Raw genomic sequence first — 22,354 nt, forward strand, 5'->3', positions numbered from 1 at the left:
ACTCTAATTAGAACCTCATGCTGCTTCTACTCATGGTGGAAAATGGAAGGGGAGCTGGCCTGTGCGAAGAGCTCACATGGCAAAAGAGGAAGCAAAAGAAAGAAACCAAGGAAGCCAGGTTCTTCTTAAAACACTGTCACAAGAACTAATTTACTCACTCACCCCTGACCCTGTGGGAGGGCCTTAATCTATTCATGAGGGATCCTCCTCCATGACCCAAATACCTCCCACTAGGCCCCACCTCCAACACCACCACATAAGAATCAAATTTCAACATGCATTTTGGTGGAGACAAACCATATCCAAACCACAGCAGCTGGTCACTTGCAGGGTTCCAGTGTCAAATAACCAGTCCCATAAATGTCAGGAGGCAGTTACAGCAGCAGCAGCAGCAGCAGGGACCACAGCAGCACAGCAGCAGCCTGCTGATGCCTTGGCCACAACCATGAATAGTCCTGTGCTGGGACCTTGACCCTAACTCCTTCAGTTCTTCCACTAACTCTGTAAGCACACAATTCTCTATGTTAAATCACCTTCTGTCTAAAACACCCACAATGGTTTTGTTTCTTGTGCTTCACTCTAATTTGGAGAGGATTGGTGATTACCCGAAAATGATTGACTGGGCAAAGTGGCTTATGCCTGTACTACCAGCACTTTAGGAGGCTGAGGTGAGGGGATCCCTTCAGGCCAGGAGTTCAAGACCAGCCTGTGCAATGTAGTGGGACTGCATCTCTGCAGAAAAAAAAATTTAAATTAATCAGGCATGGTGGTGTGCACCTGCAGTCCCAGGTACTTGGGAGGCTGAGGTAGGAGGATCACTTGAGCCCAGGAACTTGAGGCTGCAGTGAGCTACGATTGTGCCACTGCACTCCAGCCTGGGTGACAGAATGAGACCCTGTAAAAAAAAGAAAGAAAGAAAATAGAAAAGAAAAGATCAACCACAGAAGGTAAGAAGCCTAAGTCTCAAAATTGATAAATTTTAGAATTAGAAGGGAGTTTACAAATTCCCTACCCAGTCCTACCCTCCTCAATTTAAAAGTGAGAAATTAAGACCTAGGGAAATTAATTATATGATCTATAATTAAATGAATTGAGGCTATGTGGCACAAAAGACAAAACAGAAGGCAAGAAATAAGGCATATCTGGGTTTGAATCCTAGAGCTGCTACCAATTAACCGCGTGGCCTTAATTTCTCTAAGTCTCAGTTTCCTTATCTGTAAAATGGGGCTAATTAGGCTATTAATTATTATTGAGTGGCGAGCACTCAATAGCTCATAGATTCTTCCCTTCTTTTATTCCTTTATCCATGGTCACATGATATGAGTGCCTGGTCACAAACCAGGCTTTCTGATCCCTAGAAATACAAAGACAAGCATGAGGCAAGCTCTAAAAATGGCCTTACATCCAAGCGCACTTTTAATCTGTAGACAAAAAAATAAAAGAAAAATGAAAATCTGGAAGGCAACACTGAAATCATGAGAGATACCCAAAGGGGAAAAAAACAGCAGAAGATGAGGACCAAAGTTGGAATTAGGGTTGGGAAGTGTTACTTCTATTGGGGTAAGATAAATTTTTATTCCAACAGAGTGAAAATAGGACTCTATCGGTAACGGTCCAAGTGACCTGATGGCAAAATACAAAAAAGTGGGGACAATTTATGAAGAGAGATGGCTGGCCATGGTTCAAACCAACAGGAGATTGAGTTGGCAAAAGGCAGAGTCAGCCCCTGGGGTTGGGGGCTCTGCCGGCTATGCCACACTAGCAAACAGATCAGAATTTCATAGCTGGGGAGTGAAGAGCAGACATACCTCCTGGGGTTAGGACAGTATAAGGGTAGAAAGCAAGTCAGATCCAGACATAAGTCTCTTTTTAAGTCCTATTCAATCATGCTAGGATAGGATCTACAAATAAGCTACAACTGTGCCCAACAGAGTCTTAGCAGCAACCTCTTTACACCATTCCTAAGACTCTGAGGCTGGGAGACAAATATGAATGAGGAGGAACATTGTGCTTACTTTGAAGTATCAATTTAGCAGTGATTGCATAGATTTCTGTCTTTTCTGGTTGTTTTGTGTTGACCTGCACTTACATGGATCTAACTCATGTGACCCTTAAGACCTTGATGAGATGGGCTGGGACCCTTATTCTATGCCCTGTGAAAGCCCCAGTGCAGCCATAAGATGTTTGCGGATTCCCTGGGATTTATGTTTGCCTAGTCACCTCTTCCTCTAGGCATGTTTTCTTTTGCGGCGCCTCGCTTCATACAACAGACACAGAAGCTTAGTTTCTTCCTTCATTTCCACACAAACTGTCACGAGCACAGTGGGCGCTACTGAAAATCTTGGGGCCTATAGGGACAGGGCATGAGAAAAGATCTCAATGCCCCCAGCCATCAGTCCTGCTCCTCTCACGTTGCTTTCCTTCTCTGATTCCCATCACCCTACCTGTTAAGAGTTCGGCTCTCCTTAGCAATTTCTCCCAAATTTGTATTTCCAAACCCAAACGCATGGAGACTTCGGATGCCAACACAAACAGATCCAGGGCAGATGAAGGAGTTTATTTAGAAACATAAAATCAAATAAAAAGTAAAATGGTAAAATAAATAAACAAACCAACACTTATAAATAAGGCAGGCTAGTGCTCTTAGAGAAAATAAAACACTCCTCAATCTGGTTGATTCAATCTAATGGTGAAAATAAAAGTAGGCTTGGAATTATTTAATAATTCAAGTATCTTAACAATCAAAAGGAAATGAAACTCGCCAGTTAGGCTATCTAGAATTATTTTCACCAGTGCAATAAATAAAATGGTCATTACAGTTGACCCTTGAACAACATGAGTTTGAATTGGATGAATCCACTCTACATGGATTTTCTTCCACCTCTGCCACCCCCGAGACAGCAACACCATGCCCTCTTCTTCCTCCTTTTCCTCAGTTTATTCTACATGAACACGATGAGGATGATGATCTTTAGGATGATCCACTTCCATTTAATAAATAGGAAATATATTTTCTGTTCTTTATTATTTGCTTAATATTTTCTCTAGCTTGCTGTATTGTAAGAATATAGTATATAATACATGTAACATACAAAATATGTGTTAATTGATGGTTTATGTTATTGTAAGATTTCCAATCAATAGTAGGCTATTAGTAGTTAACTTTTGGGGGAGTCAAAAGTTATACATAGATGTTATACATAGGGGGTTTGATGCCCTTAACCTTGGCATTGCACAAGGGCCAACTCACTGAAAATAGCTCTGATATGTTTCTCATTCATTCTCTCCTCATATCGTTTTTCTTCTCTGATGCATTTATTTAACAAATATTTATTGAGTACCTAAGGTGTTCCAGGCACTGTTCTAGACCCTGTAGGTACAGCAGCAAGTAAAAAACAGACAGGGACCCTCACTTATGGAGCCTACCTTCTGGTGGAAGAGATAAACAGTAAACACATAAACAGATACATAAAATAAGGTCATATTATGGTCAGTATTAGCAACAAAGTAAGGCAAGGTAATGGGATAGAGAACAGCTAGAATTGGTTGGTTTAAGCTGAGATAAGATGGCCAGGGAAGGTTCTTAAAAAGGACCCTTTTGGACAATGACTTTCTTGGTTAGCAAGTAAAAGGCATGGAGGAGAGTTCCACAGCCCTAAGGTGGGAAAAGCAGAGGGACAGCACAGAGGCCAGTGAAGGTCAGAAACAGGGAAGAAGGGAGATAACAAGAGATGAGATCAAAGACATAAGCTGGGTCCAGATCACCAAGTGTCTTGTGCGCCATGATGAGGAATTTACATTTTATTACCATCACCCCTACTGTGTTTACGAACACCTGCTAAATGCTTGTTTGACAGAATCAGACCTATAAGATTTCTTATTTTTAAAATTAGTTGCAACATAAAGCTTAAAGAATAATATATGACATTATAATTAAGTAGAAGTTTAAAATAATAAAAGCCTAAAGCACACACACGCCTTCACACTACACATTCAAGAAATCTGACCTGTGGTCTATGAGTTTTTATGCATAGAAAGTGTACAGTATGACATCAAGCCCCTTTCATTGCCCATTGCCATCTGTTCCTGCAAAATCTATCTCCACAAACAATGAAAGAAGTCCTTCCTTAAAATACTATGTCCCAGGTTCCTAATTTCAGACCACAGCTGAAGATAAGTTAAGCACTGGGAAATTCTTTTGGTTTCATCATCTTTTAAAGCCAACAAGAGAGCCCTTCAGATTCTTCTTTTTTCACTAGGTTCTTGGGTTGACTCTAAAGAGAGACCATGTGATTTTTGGAAATTTTAATCCTTTCTAACCCCTAGAGACAGGGAGGAAGAATCAATTAAGTGCCAGAAAAGTGAGCTGAAACAAATTATGTAGTGCGCTTAATAGAACCACCATGTGATGAAATATTCTCTCTCTTTTAATTTATGAAAAGCACTTCCTGGCATGTTCCACACCCACCTCCCTTGGGGCTTCTTGGTCAACCCATTCAACTGCATCACTTAGGAATTAATTTTTTTCTCCAAAGCCAAGGCTATTAGGGCTACAAGACAAAGATCAGCATCTCCATTCCATTGCTTCAAAGGGATTTCCCTCAGGAATTCCCTTCCTCCTTTACTCCAATATGATTCTAAATAATACTTACCCACCCCAGTTTTGAAACACAGTTGAACGTACCCATTTACCTTGTCATTAGAGTTTGAGAACAAGGCTACCAGCTCGCAGATGAATTTTTCAAGGAGCCTCTCCCAGACTTCACTCCTACACTGAACAATGTCTTATCCCACAGTCAGGATGTAGTTTCAAATAATGTGGAAAAAAACCCACCTATGGTGTGATCTTAGACAATCACTTACTCTCTCTGGATCTCATTTTGTCCACATATAAGGAAATAATTAAACAGGAGGAGGAAAAAAGCAATATGAGCTAAGATGCTCATTGGAGCATTAAATATAAGGCTAAAAAAACAGAAACAACTTAGCTTCCAAAATGTTAAAACCATAACAGTATTTTACTAGCTTTGAACAATGATAAAAACAACTGGAATTTGTGTAGCATATTACTTTGTAAAATATTTACAAGTACATTGCCTAATTTGTAAACAGCCTAACAAAAAGCAGGCCAATTTATGACTTTTATTCATTTTTATTTTGCAGATGAGGAAATGAAGCCTCAAATAAGCTAAGTGAGTTGCATGAGGTTATACAGAGCAGTTACTCAGACACAGCATGGTAGAATGTAACTATCATGGAGTTTGGAGTGAGGCAGGGTTGGTCTCTTATATTAGCTCTAATACCATCTAGTTTTATATTTTTTTGAAGGTTATTATATAGGCTTCAGTTTTCTCATCAGCAAAACAGGATGGGTAGGTGTGCAATTAAACAGGAGAACATCTGTGGAATGTAGCATCTAGCATGTAGCTGTGATAATAAATTCTAATTTCCTTTCCCTTCTTTTAATTGTGAATCCTATAGCCTACTAAGTATGCCATGCTACCCCTGCCATCACTAGAACTGGCTACCAGGGAATTCTACTTTTGCTTATCTTCCCAATCTGAGGCAGTGTTTCCTTTATTGATACCCCCTGGCCTAGGGTTACCCACACCCAACAGACAGAGAGAGAAAATAGGCTTTCCACCAGCTTCAGAGTCCACTGATCTCATTCCTTCTGACTCTGACTTCTGAATTTCTGCTTGCCTCTTTAAATCTGTGTCACCTGACTCCTTAGTTGAGCTGCCTAGTGTCAGAAAACAATGGGAATATTTTCACAATTCTGTGTGCTCTGAGCTTCCTGAGCAATCTGGGTTAGAGGGTGAGTGAATGGCAAACCAGGGTAGAAAGTAAAGGATAGTAAGTTACCTATGAGAGATTTACAAGTTTCTCTCCCCTTAAGCCATATGTTCGCATTTCAAGGTTCACCCTAGGACCTTCCCTTCTCTCCTTAGAGAAAAGATTAGCTCACATTAGAAAGCAAAGGTTTTTCTCCTTCTCTCAGGAGGGAATAAAAGACAGCTGTGCCTCTGCTCCCACATGAGCTCCAAGATTCGTAATTTCATCATGATACCCTGAAGAAGAAATGGACATGGAAAACTGGCACTGACACATAGATCATCAGTCTGCTGCTGACCTAGAAACCTTGTATTTACTGTAAGGATAAAATAAATGAATGTAAATGTAAAATATTGTCTCCTAGACTTGATTTATTATCCACAGAAGTCTGAAATATCTTTCAGCTCCCCTCCTTCTTGATTGAACCTGGGTCATTATCATCTGCAGAGTCATCTCAAACGAATGCACAGGAAACTTCAGTTTGATAGTAGTTCCAACCCTTACTAGGTAGAATTGAATGGAAAAGAGAAAACTGCTTATCTTGAGAACCTGAATTAAGACACTAAACTGAACCTTAAATTTTTACTTAGGGAGGATAGAGAACGTATATGTTGGAGGAAAGCAAAGGGTAAAAGAGACCCACAAAATTCACCAGCCACTATTAAACATAAGGTCACAACATAGCACTTCACTGTTTCAACTATTTGGGACTGCAAAAGGGTCTCTCAGGCCATTCATTCATTTTTTTGCCAGAGCAAAGGAACTTTCAACAAGATGATGGCCTCAATAACAAAAGAATTGGGAAGAACATGAGAATGATGCTTCTTGCCCTCCTGTACCTGGTTCTGCCAAGATGTTGGAAGCAAAACCTTCTCAACCCAATTAAAATCAAAATCTTTGGGTTTTGGCAGCTAACTTTTCTTGCATGTCTGTTTTATAATGACCTTTTTGAGTCAAAGCTATCTTCATTCAGAAGCGCCCAGGAAGTCAATCTCAGTAGAGTTAGATAGAGTTAGATCAGAGACTTTCATGTTACTCTCAAAGTGCCCTGGATCCAGGTCACAAGATTAGTTGAGTCAATACAAATGAGCCACCTCAGCAAGAACATCAGTGAGTGAAACAAGCCAACCTATGGCTGATTCACTTCTCTTGATTCCAGTGAGTTCATGTTCCCAACACAGCCTTGCCCTCAGACTTTAGATTTCTGGTGCCCTTCAGAACAGTTCTTTATTGTCCTTTTGTATGAAGCCTAGAAGGACCTGCTACTCAGCTGAATTCCTTCTCTCCAGATCTGAAGAACAGTCTGCAGCCTGGCTGGCATCTCTTTGCAATCCACTCTATCTGATCCCACTTCTTACCGCTAAATCCAACCAGTTCAGCATTTGACAAAAGTGAAAATTTAGAAAATCTGGTTTGTTTGTTTGTTTTTTACCATTTCAAAGGCAGATTTATTGTATGGCTTTGGACAAGTCACTCAACCATTCTGATCTTTGTTCTTCTAAAACATAAGTAGCCAGTATGGAGTGTCAGCACATAGCTATCCATGTTTCCAGGAATGGTGTTCAGTATATTATGAAAACCCTCTGGAAAGGTTAGTTTATACAAAGCAGGAAAATTCCAACCTTGGAGAGGTTAATCCCCTCATAAAATAGCATAAAAATACAGAGACATTAAGTTTCAAGAGGATGGAATATGACTCCAGCTAGATGTGCTGCCCTAGACCTCAGACAATATCATGAGCCAAAAAACCCTCAATAATTGAATGCATTTGGATAAGACAATGACAAAACCAATTTCCTGAATGATGGAAATTATATCTGCCCCCAATGGCTTTTCTCTGTCGCATGATGGCATAGAAACTAGCAGGGAAAAACTATTTTATTGGGTAATGGACCAGTATGCCAATATATCATCCTCACTATTTTTCAGTTTCTGAGGAACAATGGTAAAGATCAGTGCCCTGCCACTGTGAGGTGTCAACCCAGCTGAAAATACCAACACATCTAATTTACTAAAAAAGGCTTTTGGACAACAGGAATGATCACTGCTGCCCATGGAATTAAGGAGTGTGGCTGCAGGGAGGAGGACAGGCTGATTGTGCTTATCTTATCTGATTCTGTCATCATTGTAGAGTCAGCTTCTGCTGGGGGCCTGGAATCCTGGGAAACTGACCTCTTTGCTCTGGGGTTGCTAAATCACAGAAGCCTGTGGGCCCCACCCAGTTCACGTAGAAAGAACATCTAGGCAGTTTTTACTCTTAGTGGGTAAGAAACCGCAGAGAACAGCTTACATCCCAAATTAGTAATGATCATGGTCTCTGTTCTATAAGGCACGCATCTACAAATTCCTGCACCCAGCTTCAGTGATTAGGCCAGTTTCACTTTTGAAGTAGACAGCAAATGGGTAATCCCATTTGCTTATACATATATTAGAAGAGTGTGCTGTGTTTAAGCACAGTGCAAGACTCTTTTATCGGCTGCTTTATAAGCCTAACATTCTCTTCCCACCCAGAATGGCCAGTTAATATACCAGGGCTAAATTTTGGGGGAATTACTCTACCATATGGAAGTAGCAAATGAAGAACATAAAAAGCAGAAAGAGCTAAGCCCGGGTGTATAGTGGTCTCAAATTCACTCATTATTCATATGAGTGTAAGAAACACAGGGAACAGGAGAAGGTCAGTGGGGTCCGTGGAGGCCATTCCTTTCCAATAAGCTCTTTTTTTCCTAGGGCAGCATCTAATTGCTTCTGTGTTGCTTACAGTTGGGCCTGGGATTCTGTTCCAAATATTTGTTACTGTCAGGGAGGGGGAAAAAAAGTTGCTGGTGACTGTTCCGTATTTCAGTTTTTGAGTTTCAAATACTATTCAAGTACAGTATTATTGCTTTGTACTATAGTATGGTGTTGCTTGCAGACAAGGTCCTAAGCAGGGAGGGTTACAGATGAGCCTCAGTTCTACTTCCCAGGAGGCTCTTCTCCTTTCTGAGTGAGAGAACTAGCTACTTTTAACCCCAAGGTTTGTTTGTCATTTTCCACGGGGGATGTGCTACTGGAAAATAGTGGGGAATAGGGTCAGTCAAGTGGGATATTTTTTACAAAGAAAACATGCTCCCTGGTTCTCAGGGAAATAGAGGGGTAGAAATGGCCCGAGTATTATCTACTTTCCAATGACTATAGCTTTTTTTCCCCTTCCTTCCTTCTTTTTCTCCTTCCTTCTGCCTGTCCTTTCTTTTCTCACTTTTTTCTTTTTAATATCCAGAGCCCACTAGAATAAAGGTATCTTACCTTCTGGCTCTAAGGAGCTTTCCAGTCTCCTCAGATTAGCTATTGGCCCCAGCTTGCGGATACCTTCAGGGATCTGGGAACCAAACCACAGTTAGCACCCCAACTTCTTGACACCAAACCTTTTAATGCCCAGAGACAGCCAAAATCAGCAGCTGCTAAAACTAGGGAAATGAGAAAAATAAAACTCTTACTCACCCTCAAGCAACTTGTAGCTTGCTGAGAAGGCAATATTCATGCATATCAAGCAACTAATCAAAAATACATAACAATATATTGACACATTGTGAATAAGCTCTGAATTCACTAGTGCCAGGCCAATCTAAGCTCAAGTTTTAAAGTTCAACAATCAGCAACTAGAAAGTTTTATAAGCTCTCCTACTTTCTATACTCAAGGACTTCTATGCTAATACATTAGTCCTTAAAAGATGGTTAAGAGCCACACATTCTTTGTCTAGTGAATAGAATTACCAATACTCTGGGTTCATAACTGTATTTCTTTAACCCTTAAGATTCCCTAGGGGGTTTCACATCCTGGAATATGCAAGGTAACTCTGTTATAAAACAAAAGAATTTTTCCTTTGTGTGTATGTGTGTATTTCAATGCATCAAGTAATGAAATCATGCATTTGGGTTGTAATTCTCTCCTTCCTGGGACTGAACATTAATCATCCAATTAGCTGGTCTGTTCTTCCTCAAAGTAAAGTGTGGTCTATTGAAAGCATTATTCTCACACATGGGGGCTAGACAACTTTTGACCACTATGGGCTGCCTGCAAAACAGAATGGAGTTTTCAAAGGGTGCTATTCATTACCTCACAAATCCTACAGTATGTCTGCCTTGGGTTTATTAGTTCAGTGAAATTTTGATGGATTTAAAAATATATATAAATAACTGTAGTAAAAAGCCTGTGCAGCTCTCACCCATGCTTGAACTGAAGAAACTAATAGGCACAAGTGCTATGAATACAAACACACCCAACCGGCTTTGTTTGGTGGGATGATGATTTCACTCTTGGAAGCCCTGCTACTCTTGGATATGCTTTTATTTTTTTTTTTCTAATGTAACAATTTTACATTCAAAAAGGTAGAGCAGAGTGGCTTCTCACTGACTTCTACCTCTATAAATACCTACCTAAAGGGAAACAGCTTAAGTTAGAAATAAAACATATAAACCTCAGTCCAAGCAGAGAGATTTATGAGTTTTCTGATGAATTTTATCCCAATAACCTTGATCAAGCAAAGAATGCCAAGTAATATTTACGGACCTCATGTCTCAGTTGAGATATTAGAGAAAGGAAGATAGACAAAAGAAACTTAAAACTAACAAGAAGAAATGAGGAGGAAGAGTAAATGGCAGAAAAATTAAGGGAAGTGAGAAATAAGAAAGCTCTGCGTATGTTAAGGAGTTGTCAAGAGCTGATGATTTCCTAGATTCGGGCTCCATTAAACGCCCTGTATTTGGGGGCAGGGATGAGTTGTATGAAGTAGCTTAACTTCCAAAACCTTGTGGCCAATTCAAGAAAAAAAAAACTTACCTCTAACTTGTTACCACTGGAAGTAACCTCAGAGAACTTCCAGTTCAAACTCACAATTTATAAAATGAAGAAATTATGACTCAGATAAATAAAGTGGTATTTCAGTGATCTCTCAGCTGATCAGTAGAATAGCTGAGCCTAAAATCCAGATCTATTTTCTAACCCATTCTCATTTCCACTAAACATCATTCTGTATGTTTGCTAGACCTGTATAATCTCCCGTCATACTGTGCATGCCCCTTGCCCTTCATCCTCTATTCCACACACACAAACACACACACACAGACACACACACACATTTGTGCTATGTTTTTGTGAATATAATATAGTATGAATATGAGTTATTCATCAGTTAGAATAGATAGGCAAGAAATAGCAGGGAATACATGTTGACAGCAAGCTGTTTGCTTGCAAACTGAATGCAAATATGGTGTAGCACTTCCAACTATTACATACACTTGAATGTGACCTTTAGGAAACTCCTGATGACATTCACAGGGTTTCATATCCCTGAATCCACCAAATCATTGTACAACATAAATCCAATTGTATGATCCCACCCCATGGGGAAGCAAGAAACTCTGGGGCTGGTGTCACTTCCCAGTGGATTCATTTTTTGGAAGCAACTCTGTTGCTGTCACCTGACTGGGAAATAGCCATTTGTTTCGTTAGAATTTTTTGATTCAGTGGGCTTCTTCCATGTCATATAACATATATATAAACTCTTCCACTTCAAGCACTTTATTACCTGGGCACTAATCACCCCTCACCTATGCCCAACTTTCCAACCTTTCACTCCACACACACACACACTACACCCTTTGTTTCCACCTTCAGCTTAAAGGCAAACCTTATTAACTTACTATAAAAGGCCAAAGTGAAATAGGGAAAACATATTCACTTTACATTTTCTTAAAGGGGGCTTGTGTGAGGCAATGTCCTCTCCTTCCAATAAACCTTGCTGTCACTGACAAGCCATAAGAAGAACTTAAGCTTTAGATGTTTTCTTAATACAAAGGATGGATCTATAGAACTCAAACTAGATGTGTGGCATAGTGGATCAGGTGAAATGGTATCTATCCTTAGATAGGAAATATTTAATGATAGAAGAACAAATGTTCAAGTCAAGAATTACAAAGACATGTATGACTGCTATACAAAAGAAAAAAGCTTCAGTTTAAGACAAAGAAGGACTTTCTAATGAAAAAGAGTTCCACGCTCCCTCTCTCTCTCTCTCTCTCTGGTATGTCAATGGAAATTGGATGACCATCTATTTATATCCCCAACAGGAATTCATCAAAGAAAGGCTGGACCAGGGAAACCTGAATCCTTTCTAATTCTCCACACAGAGCGCTATGGAAACTCTTCTGATGGTTGGTTGAGAACAGGGAAACATTATACGGGTTTAGAAAAGAAAAAATATAACTGATCAACATAGGGATCAAGAATGGGTCTATCTGCAGGTTGTTCCAACCAACTGTGGAAGTGATCCTGTAGTTCACGGTGTACATTGTCACTAATAAAACCTTCAAAGACCTTCTGTAAAGAAAAGATAAGAATGTTTTATAAATATCACACCAAAAATGTATTTGGATTTTTAACTGTATGAGCATACTTGAAGTTTTTTCTCCTAAGTAGTATAGATAGCAACTTTTAACATAAAATTAGGAAAACAATAGTTTCTACTTCATAGAGGGCATGAGGTTTAAACAAAACAACGTGTGAAATCTCCTGCACAGATCACCTAGCGCAGTGAGTAATCAGTAAGTGCTAGCTATCTTATTTACAGCCGCTATTAATTTTCTCAATAATGCATTTCTTGATAGATATTGTCTTGGTAAATAAGTTACACTAAGTCAGAAGTATCCTGATTCCAAATTTCCAGAGCTGCACAATATGGTCTGCATTATACTTCAGAGCCTACAGCACTGAACACAGTTATCATGCAGATGTTGAATGCTCATTCACGTAGCATGTTGGTATCAGTGTCTACTGGCATGACCTAGTGGGCATAAACTTAGAGGGAAGTTGCAACAAAAGCAAGTAATCAAAAGACTCCATTTTTCTATGAAAGTAAATAAAATCTGATTGGTGGAATGAACAAAGCAAGTAGAAAGAATTGGGTCAAGAGAGACTTTATACATATATTTTTTGTGTGACTAATTTAGTGGGTTAGTGTTTCTTTGCAACTTGTGGTGTTTTCCAGCTGGCTTGAAGAAATAGAGAATTTAGGGCCAAAACATTTGGTGAGTTTCCTAATGAAAAAAAAATTAAACAATAGCTGCTCTGGCTTTTTGTAAGCAAAGATGTCTGAGTTGAACTCCAGGAAGAAAAGGAGCTATCACCCTAGTCTATATTTATGAATCTATATGCCAAGATTAAGGTGAACACCCCGAAAGTCCCATGTTACCACTCTTTTCTACCACCATACCCGATCAAAAACAGCAACATACACTGAGAGAAATTCTTTAAAAGCTACCTCAAAAAAGCAAGCAATAGACACTTTTTACCCACAAAAGCACAGAAGGCACAAATTGCCCAAAGGCAAATGCCCGGCTGCCTCCCATCCCGAACACGAGTCCAAAACACTGGAAAGCTTAGATCCTTGGTGGACTGTGGACTCCTCAAACTCCTTGGATGACATAATCTGATTTGAGAAAAAACACACTCAACTGACCATCTAGCAGAGGTCTCTATTCCAAGGGTTAGCCTTGCAGTGACCATCTGTATTTCTTCAGCTGAAGTCTGCACAAAGAAAAACTGAAAAGTTGATATTCTAAAGCCCAGCTCTTCCTGGACATTAATTTCTAGTGACTATCTGGGATGTTTAGTTGAAGTATTCCTAGGCAGAGAAAAGTTAAAGCAGTCTCCAACTCTCATCACTTCTCACATCACAAATTCCAATGGATCATAATTACCCAAAATAAAAATGACCCACAGGACATACAACCATGATTTCTCTTTCAGCATGAAATTATCCAAACAAAGACCACAGAGCAGATGGCAACTTCTCAGTAGCACATTCTATGACTGGGATATGAGTCTCAGCCTAATGCAATGACGACATCAGACCCATGGAAGGTGGAATTCTAAGACGACCCCCAAGATCTGTGTCCCCAGGTGTACATGTCCTGTACAATCTCCTTCCCTTCAGAGTGTCCAGAACCTATGAATATGATGGGATAGTCATTCCTCTGTTAGGCTATATTCTACAAGATTCCATTTTAACTGACCAGAGAGAGATTCTCCTACTTGCTTTGAGGGAGTAGGTTCCCATATTGTGATAAGGCCACATGTTTTAGACGTGAGTCGTTGACTTATTCTCTGAGAACAATCCCTGGATAACTGCATGGAAGAAAACAGGAACTCATTTCCTATAACCACAAGAAGCTGGATTCTGCCAACAGCATGAATAAGCTTGGAAGAGAACCCTGAGGTCCAGATAAAAACCAAACCAGGTGACACCTTGATTTCAGCCCTTTGAGACCTCAAGCAGAGGATCCAAGGAAATGATGAAATAATAAACATCTGTTGTTGGAAGTCACTAAGTTTGTGGTAATTTGTTACGTAGCAGTAGGATACTAACACTTAGCCTGAGCTGAGTGGCTGTAGGTTCTCATTTACCCACTGTGTGACCTCAAGCAGGTTAAATAACTCTTTTGAGCTTCAGCTTTCTCATCCCTCAAGTGTGGATTATGAATATATCTGCCCACTTGCTCCCAGATATTTCAAGTGAGGGTGAAAATAGATATTACTGGTGAAAGTATTTTGAAATTTTATAGCATTAATCAAGTAATTGGTAATGTTAAGTAAAATATTTGAGGTCTGTGGAAATCCAAGGGTCATGGCGGAACTCCAAACTGACTCCAGCTTTTCAAACCAGGGTGGGGTTATAAGAGCTTCTGCTCCCATGACCTATCTACAAAGCAAATGCCAGAAGATATAAACATGGAGAAAATTTTATATTTCATAGAAATTGGCAGAGCCTCGCCTGCAAATGATTAACTTATGCACACTATATACATTTCCTGTGACAAGTGCTACGTACTATGGATAAGTACGCAAACAAAATCCAAGTTCTCTTTTTAAGCCAGTTAATGTCCCTAAGAAGACACAGATAAGAGATGAACAATTACCAAACTGTGTGAAAATGTTATACTAGTTGGTAGGCAGACTGCTGGGTGAGCACAGGCTGCAGGGAGTTAGAGCACCTGCTTGTCACAGGTATGTGCAGAAGGGTTTCCCAGAGGAAGATGGACTTGTGTTGATTGCTAAAGGACAAGTAGGGATCATTAAGCAGAAAAGATGGGCAAAGGGCTAAGGAAGAGGCATTTCATGGGAAACAGTTGGATTTAAAACCCAGAGGCTTGAAACCATGACCCTTTTATGGGACAAGCACGTTAGTGCCATCTGGCTTTATAAAAGAGAACAGGAAGGTACACGAAAACATTAGAACTGACAGTTAGGGAAAAAGCAGACCATAAAGGACCTTGTATGCTTTAATGAAGAATTTGATATTTATTCTGAAGGTGATAAGGAGCCCTTGATGGCTTTTAAACAGCTCTGCATTAAAGAACATTAACTTGGGCAGCAGTGTGGATAATGGATTAGAAAGAAGAAAGAATTCAACTTGAGGGTAATTGGAGTAATATCCCTAAGAAAAGATAGAGACATTCATGCAGAAGAAAAGAGGGATGAATTTAAGAGCACCAAAAAGGTGGGACAAGCAGGATTTAATTGGCCAGATTTAATCTGGGAGAGAAAGAGGTCATGTTGAATCCAAGGTTTGCAGCATGAGCAACTGTATAATTGTGAGATCTGTGAGTACTCCAGGTCTCATCCTGATAGAGGAGGAAGAATTTAAGTAAGAACATCAGGAGCATCCCAAAGCTGATCAGGAAGTAGTAGGAGGAAATTATTAATACAGGCAGACAATTTATGTCCTAGATCCATTTAGGCAAACATTGCCCAGGGATTTTTCCTCACTAATAAAAGAATAGTTTGGGCAACAAAAGTCATGTCTGAGACTAGAACAAGACAGTAGTTCTGGGTCTGATGTCTTAAATGGCTAGGCCTATAAGTAGTCATTAAGAGCATCAAAGACAATTTCTTAATGGGTGGAGTTCAACTTGCTAAAACTTAACTATAAGTGTTTAGAAGGCAGACTTAGGCATTTGTTAATTGACTGGCTTACTGGTCTAGGAGTTGAAGGTAACCATGGCTTAGTTCAGCACATATGCACACTTTTAAAATGAATTATAAAGTGTCTCAGATAACAAAAGAAATTTTAGTCTTCAGAAGTTCCTCTTGCAGTCAAGAAGGCGAGAGTGGTGAGAGCTCAGAGGGCCTGTCAACATTTTTTTATTCCATTTTTAGAACCACATCATTCAAAATGATGTTTTCAATTATTCCTGCTTTTAAATTGAATTTCGCCTGGAAATAAATATACCACACCACTTTTAGTGCGAACACCCTGTAAAAGGCACTGAGAATGTGGAATCGATTTTTAGACTGTGCACGAGGCCTTATATTCGCCAAATCACACCACTCCTTTTAAAACATATCTCAAGTTGGTCATCTGCTGGGGAGCGTTGCTTCATTCTTATTGATCTTCCTCCAACCCACCAGCACTAACCCGAATCCACCTTTCTCAGTGTGCAGTGTTGTGGTTTTTGTATTTATCTGTCCTCATGCCTATGCTTTTGTCTGAATATTTTGTCTCTTTTCCATCTCTGTTTGATTGGGCCCAACCTCCTTCTTTACTAAGTGCCCCAAGAAACATGATATGATCCTATCAACACAGCTAATCAACTAATCCTTATTTCTTATTATTCAAGCAATAAGCAAACACACAGAATTACTGCAACTGAGAAGACATTTTCTATTATAACTTTCTTGTTTGCCTGTCACCTAGAAATTGATGGTTGCCTTCTTTTCCCCTTCCTTCTCCTTTATAGTGGGTGAAGGGGACACGATGTATACTAGTCTGTTCTCACACTGCTAATAAAGACATACCCAAGACTGGGTAATTTATAAAGGAAAGAGGTTTAATGGACTCACAGTTCCACATGGCTGGAGAGGCCTCACAATCATGGTGGAAAGTGAATGGGGAGGGAAGTCACATCTTACATAGTGGCAAGCAAGAAAGCATGTCTTGGGGAACTCCCATTTATAAAACTATCAGATGTCATGAGATTTATTCACTACAATGAGAATAGTGGAGGGAAACCACACCCGTGATTCAATTATCTCCACCTGGCCCTGCCCTTGACATGTGGGGTTATTACAATTCAAGTTGAGATTTGGGTGGGGACACAGCCAAACCGTATCACAGTGACAGAAATCTTCTTGGATTTGGAATAGGAGACTTCTAGTTCCCATAAGAGCTAACGGACTCAGCTTTGTGAGAGATTGACATGCTGGATCAGCAGCAGAGATTGTATGGCAACTTGAGGGGGCGCTATGGAAATGGGGACTGAGAGGAGGCCATGCAGCACCTACCAGTGGGTAAACCTAAAGGGTGAGGATTAATAGAGGGGAACAAACAAGCAGTTTGATTGGTACCTAGGAGAATCAGACCTAAAACAGAATCAGATTTGAGGAAATTGTTAATGCAATCAGAGTTAATGCAATAAAGAGCAATATCTGTTGCAGCTCACCCTTTTACATAGTCCCCAGATTTTTTTGACTGATGGAATTAACCCAGGGAACACCACTGGGGGGCTCAGCTCCACTCTGTGTCACTCTGGGAACTGTGCAACCAAGAATAAACTAGGATTTTGTTTTTGCGTAGCAGGTGAGGAAACACAGGCTGTGGTCTCTTGCAAAAGTCTGTCACTTTTCTCACTTTAATCCTATTTTCATTAAAGTCAACACAAGCCAGCCAGCAAGTGCTTGCTCCCCAGATCACTACCTGATCTTATTTCAGTTTGGGATTCTTTATCATGTATTGCATTTGCTAACTCACCACTGAAATTTGCCTAGAAGATGTATTTATTCAATAATCAGTGGATTGACTTTGTGGGGAGGGGAAGGGGGTGGTTAGAATGAAGAATGCAGTTAATCAACTGATGCTCCATCTATAAGATAAAAAATGATCTGACTCTTCCCTACCTGGACTCACTAGCAATTTATGATCAATCACCCTCCTTCTTCCTGATAGTTCAAAAGCATACGAACTTGCTGTATGTCCTAGTTTGTTTTCCAGGATTCAGTAGTTTCCTTTCCAAAGATTTCCTTTCTGAGTGGTTTTTCGCACCTTTGGAAACTCAGCACAACCTGGCTTCACCTGGCTTAGGTTTTTCTCTAGGAACCTTTTCTCCAATGCTAGACAAGGGGAGACCATGCTGGAAAGCCCAACTTATATAAGCTCATTTGACAAATATGATACATGCCAAAAACCTGACATTTCACAATACAAACTCTTCATGAAGCAGCTTTATGTTTCAAACACAATAAGGCGTTCAAAGAGCATGTGATCATCCAACCACCTCCCCAAGTCCCAAGGGTTCAGTTAAAAATATATGGGAAAGAAACAAAGCACTTTCACATAATGGTATCAAACCCACTGTTTTCCCTTTGATTCCCTCCTTTTCCCTTCTGTGTTCTCCAGGGTGGCCAGGCTAGTACCCTTAGAGATTCACTTCACCACCACTCCCAGGGGCTGGCGGGGAAACCTCTCCTTTGATCTGAAAACAACTACATTGAAAGTCCTCTCTGGGGTAGGAGTATTGTGACACATAGCCATTATCTCAGATGAGATAATGAATGAGAAAATGCTTTGTAAACCATAAAGTTTTAAATGTTAGTGATCGTTTTATTATTGTTAGTAATTTATTTATTAGAATTGTTACTACTAACAATAAAATGAATCACCAAGCTTCCTGCTCCAGAGCTCCAATTTAGGCTGCAGTGCCTCAGGAAGATATGGAAGCTGCAAGAGACACGGGGAAAAGAGATGTTATCCATCACTGCTTTAGTCTCCTGGAAGAGTTGCTGTGTTTACGAGAGTTCATCAGGACCTCCGCTGACTCTAAAAGTAACTTTCCACTGTTGAAGTTATTCTTCATTATCATTGATAACGCACCCACGTATCCACACTGTGAAAGAGGCTTTTACTGCTGAAGTCTCCAGTAATCCCACTGAAAAGATCATCTCTCCCACCCAAAAGGCTTAAGGACTTGGCCACCTTCCCCCAGCTCCCCTATCCCCCTCCAGGTGGCCTTTTCTCAGACCAGACCCCTACCCCTAATGTTGCCCAGCCATCTCCTCATAACTTGGAATCACCCACAAAGAAAAAAGAAAAAAAAAAAAGATTATGATTCAAGTGAAAATCTGAGTAAGCAAACGTATTTGGCATTGAGAGCTATGGAAAGTTGAGTCTGGAGCCAGAGGTGGTTACCCGACTCTGCCCATAATTTTACACAGACAGCTCCATGCAGCGAACTTGGTGGGTTCAGAGGAGTGTAATGGGAAGCACTCTAGAATTCTTACTTTTGAGTATTTTTCAACAAATAAGTCCATTTAAGCTGCAATGGAAAAGACTGCCAACTACTTTCTCAACCAGGACTTTACAAAGAAAGAAACAGATAAAGAATAATTTATAATGATCAAAGATAAACTGAAAAATTAGTCTGGAAGAAATACAATTTCAGGTCTAGAAGTTGGGTTTTATGAGAGAGATAATCCTCCTCTATTTTTTCCAGGCCTATAAATGCAATTTTTATTTTATTTTTTCCCCAGCCCTGCAGTTGCCACAAAGGTTGAACATGAGGAAGATTATTGCATTTATTTTCAGGGGGTACTTGGCAATAACATTCTGCAGACCCACCTTGTGCCATTTAGGAGCACAAGTTGGAAACGCCCTGCCAGCTGCTGCTTGTCAATGTATCTAAACTTCTACTTTTACAATCTAATGAGGACCCAGCCCTTCTCTATCTGGGGACAATCTGTGAGTTTGGTCAGTGTCTGCCATTTTATGTCTGATGCTCATTATCAACAATTAACACAAAGAACAGATAGTATCTTGGCTGTTTCTGCCTTAGGGAAAGAGCAATTTTTTAATGGCAATTAGAATATAAAACTTAATACCAAACCATTCATATTAAAGTCACTGGCTATTCTAAAATATGTCTAATATAAACAATAAATCTGGTTATTATCATTCTACTCAAATCTTTTCTTTATGCTTTAGAGGGTCCAATAAGGTACTATTCCAGAACAGGAGAGGGGAAGAGCTCACGTATTCAACTTCATCTGGGCATCCCCTGCATCACAATAACAAATACATGGGAATTGTTCTCTTTTTTAAATATTGGATCACATTTTCTTAATTTCACCTGAAAACAGCTTTCTGGCATTTCATGGTAAACATGTATAGTCATACAATTTAGACGAGGCCACCCTACTGAGCAGAATGTAAATGAGAAAAACTCGCAATGCTCGTCAACCTCTAAAATGTCCAAATATGGGCATAACTGAGAAATAGAGAGACACGGGACAGTAATGTTTTATCTTAAATTAAGTTTGCCAGTTATACTGAGAAGCTGCTCAGGCTCTTCTTGATCCATCTACTTAACAGTGCCCCAAATTTTTACACAAACATATCAAGGAACTTGTCCCATTATGGGAAACTCAACCACAAACCAAAAAATCACCATTCTCATTCAATTTGGTAGCCATATATTCTTCAGGGAATCTCATGATAAGAAAGGTTTAATAGTATAACAAGGCAAACATACAATACAATATTTCCAAGTAATGGCCTTGGTAATAGAGGTAAGTTTGATTTCTATATAATGCATATTTTTACATAATGTAATGTGAGTGCTTTGTACTTAGCCAGCTCTGGGTTTGGGACCCAGTTTTGTCAGTAATATGAAACATTGGCAAGGTGACACTGAACAAGTTACCCAATCTCTCTGAGACAGCTTCCTTATCTGTAAAATGAGGATAATTAGAGCTCCTGTACCATAGACTTGTTGTTGGGATTAAATGTGTTAAAGATACAAAGCAATTAAAGCAGTGTCTGGTTTATAGTAATCACTCAATAAATGCCAGCTTTCATTAACATTCCCAGACCTTCCTCCTGTTGTATCTTGATTTCCTATAGTCATCATTAGCTCTGGCATCACTTAAAGGAGACAATGAATGTATTTCTGAGGAAGAGATTATCTCAGAACAGTCAGGCAAATGGAGAAATGCTGACCAAGGACCAGAGAACCCACCTGCTTACACTGGAGATGAAGAAAGTCTTATTCTGGGGATCTAAAGGGAGCTGGAGAAAGTAGATATATAATTATAATATTTCTAATAAGAAATATATTTGGTCTTTGTCTCCAGTTTCTGGTGCAAAGCTCTTAAAATCCTTAGAATTTCCTGAGTGATAGGAGTGTCTTTGTTACTCACAAGAAGCCACTCTCAATTCCGACATCACAGGGACAATGGCTCCCGTACTCACCATTCTTCTGTACCTCAGCCTATGTACCTTTTCATTTGGTTCATCCATTTCCTTTATAATATCTTTACAATGAGCTGGTAAATATAAGTAAATGTTTTCCTGAGTTTTGTGTGCCATTCTAGCAAATTAGCAAACCGAGGAAAGGGTTATAAGAATCCCTGATTAAGACCTCAAGATTGGTCAGAAGTACAAGTGATCCGGACTTGCAATTGGCATCTAAAGTGAAGGGCAGTCTTTTGGGGCTGAGCCTTAACCTGTGAGGTCTGTGCTAACTCTACATAATGAGTGTTAGTATTGAATTGAGTTGTAGGACACCTGGTTGGTGTCCAGAGACTTGAATTGCTTGGTTTGGAAAACACACACACACACACACACACACACACACACACACACACACACATTTGGTGTCAGAAGTGTTGTGAACAGAGAAACAGTTTTCCCAGAATAGGGAATGATGTTTTTGTTTCCTATATTCATTTCTGGCCCTCTTACATGTCTGTAAACAGATTTCAGTGATATGTTTTCCAACAGGGAAAGCAATGGGGTGAACAAAAACATTGAGAGAAAATTGCCTGCAATCTTCACCATACTCCCACCTGCCACCAAATAACATAGCTAAGGGGTCTGAGCTCTGCTAAAAATGACAGATGTATAGTCAACCTCTGTGTAAGTTCTGTTTCCTTGGAAGGGCCTTTCTAAGAACAGAGGTAGACTTTAAGTTCTTTTTTGTTTATTTGTTTTGTTTGTTTTTTGCAATGGAAAACCATGCTGTCAACAGATTTTGAGACCAATACTTCCAACTTAGAATGGCTAACCAAATCATCAAGGGAGAAATCTAGAAAAAATACTGGAGTCTTATTCTCAGCACGAGCTTTTGACACAAACAGATATGGCTTTAAATCTTAAATCATGCTGTCATTTATGAGCTTTAGTATCTTGAGCAAGTTAGTTAATTTATTCTAGCCTGTTTTCCCATCTAGGGTGACCATTCATTCCACTTTTCCTAGTACAGTACAAGCTATACCAGTTGTGCCCTGGTAATTAGTAAAAGTTGCCTTATCATTCTGAAAAGGCCCCAGTTTGGATAATAAATTTTACGGCTACATCCATTCATCTGTAAAATGAAAATAATAGGCACCTCCCAGGGTGGTTATGAAAGCTAACCATAATCTATACTAATAACTACTATAATGCCTTGCACATAGAAAGTGCTCCGTGAAAACTAGTTCCCCTTTACCTGC

General features: G+C 39.7%; 1 long non-coding RNA gene across 1 annotated transcript in view; it reads right to left on the reverse strand.

Moving 5' to 3' along the window:
• The window catches only part of LOC112428850 (uncharacterized), a 119,041-nt gene that overhangs the window by 92,928 nt on the left and 3,759 nt on the right, over positions 1–22,354 (reverse strand). The gene's annotated exons all lie outside the window — the stretch shown is intronic.

This window comes from Macaca nemestrina, chromosome 1 (genome assembly GCF_043159975.1).
Source record: "Macaca nemestrina isolate mMacNem1 chromosome 1, mMacNem.hap1, whole genome shotgun sequence".
In the NCBI taxonomy this organism is placed as follows: Eukaryota; Metazoa; Chordata; class Mammalia; order Primates; family Cercopithecidae; genus Macaca; species Macaca nemestrina.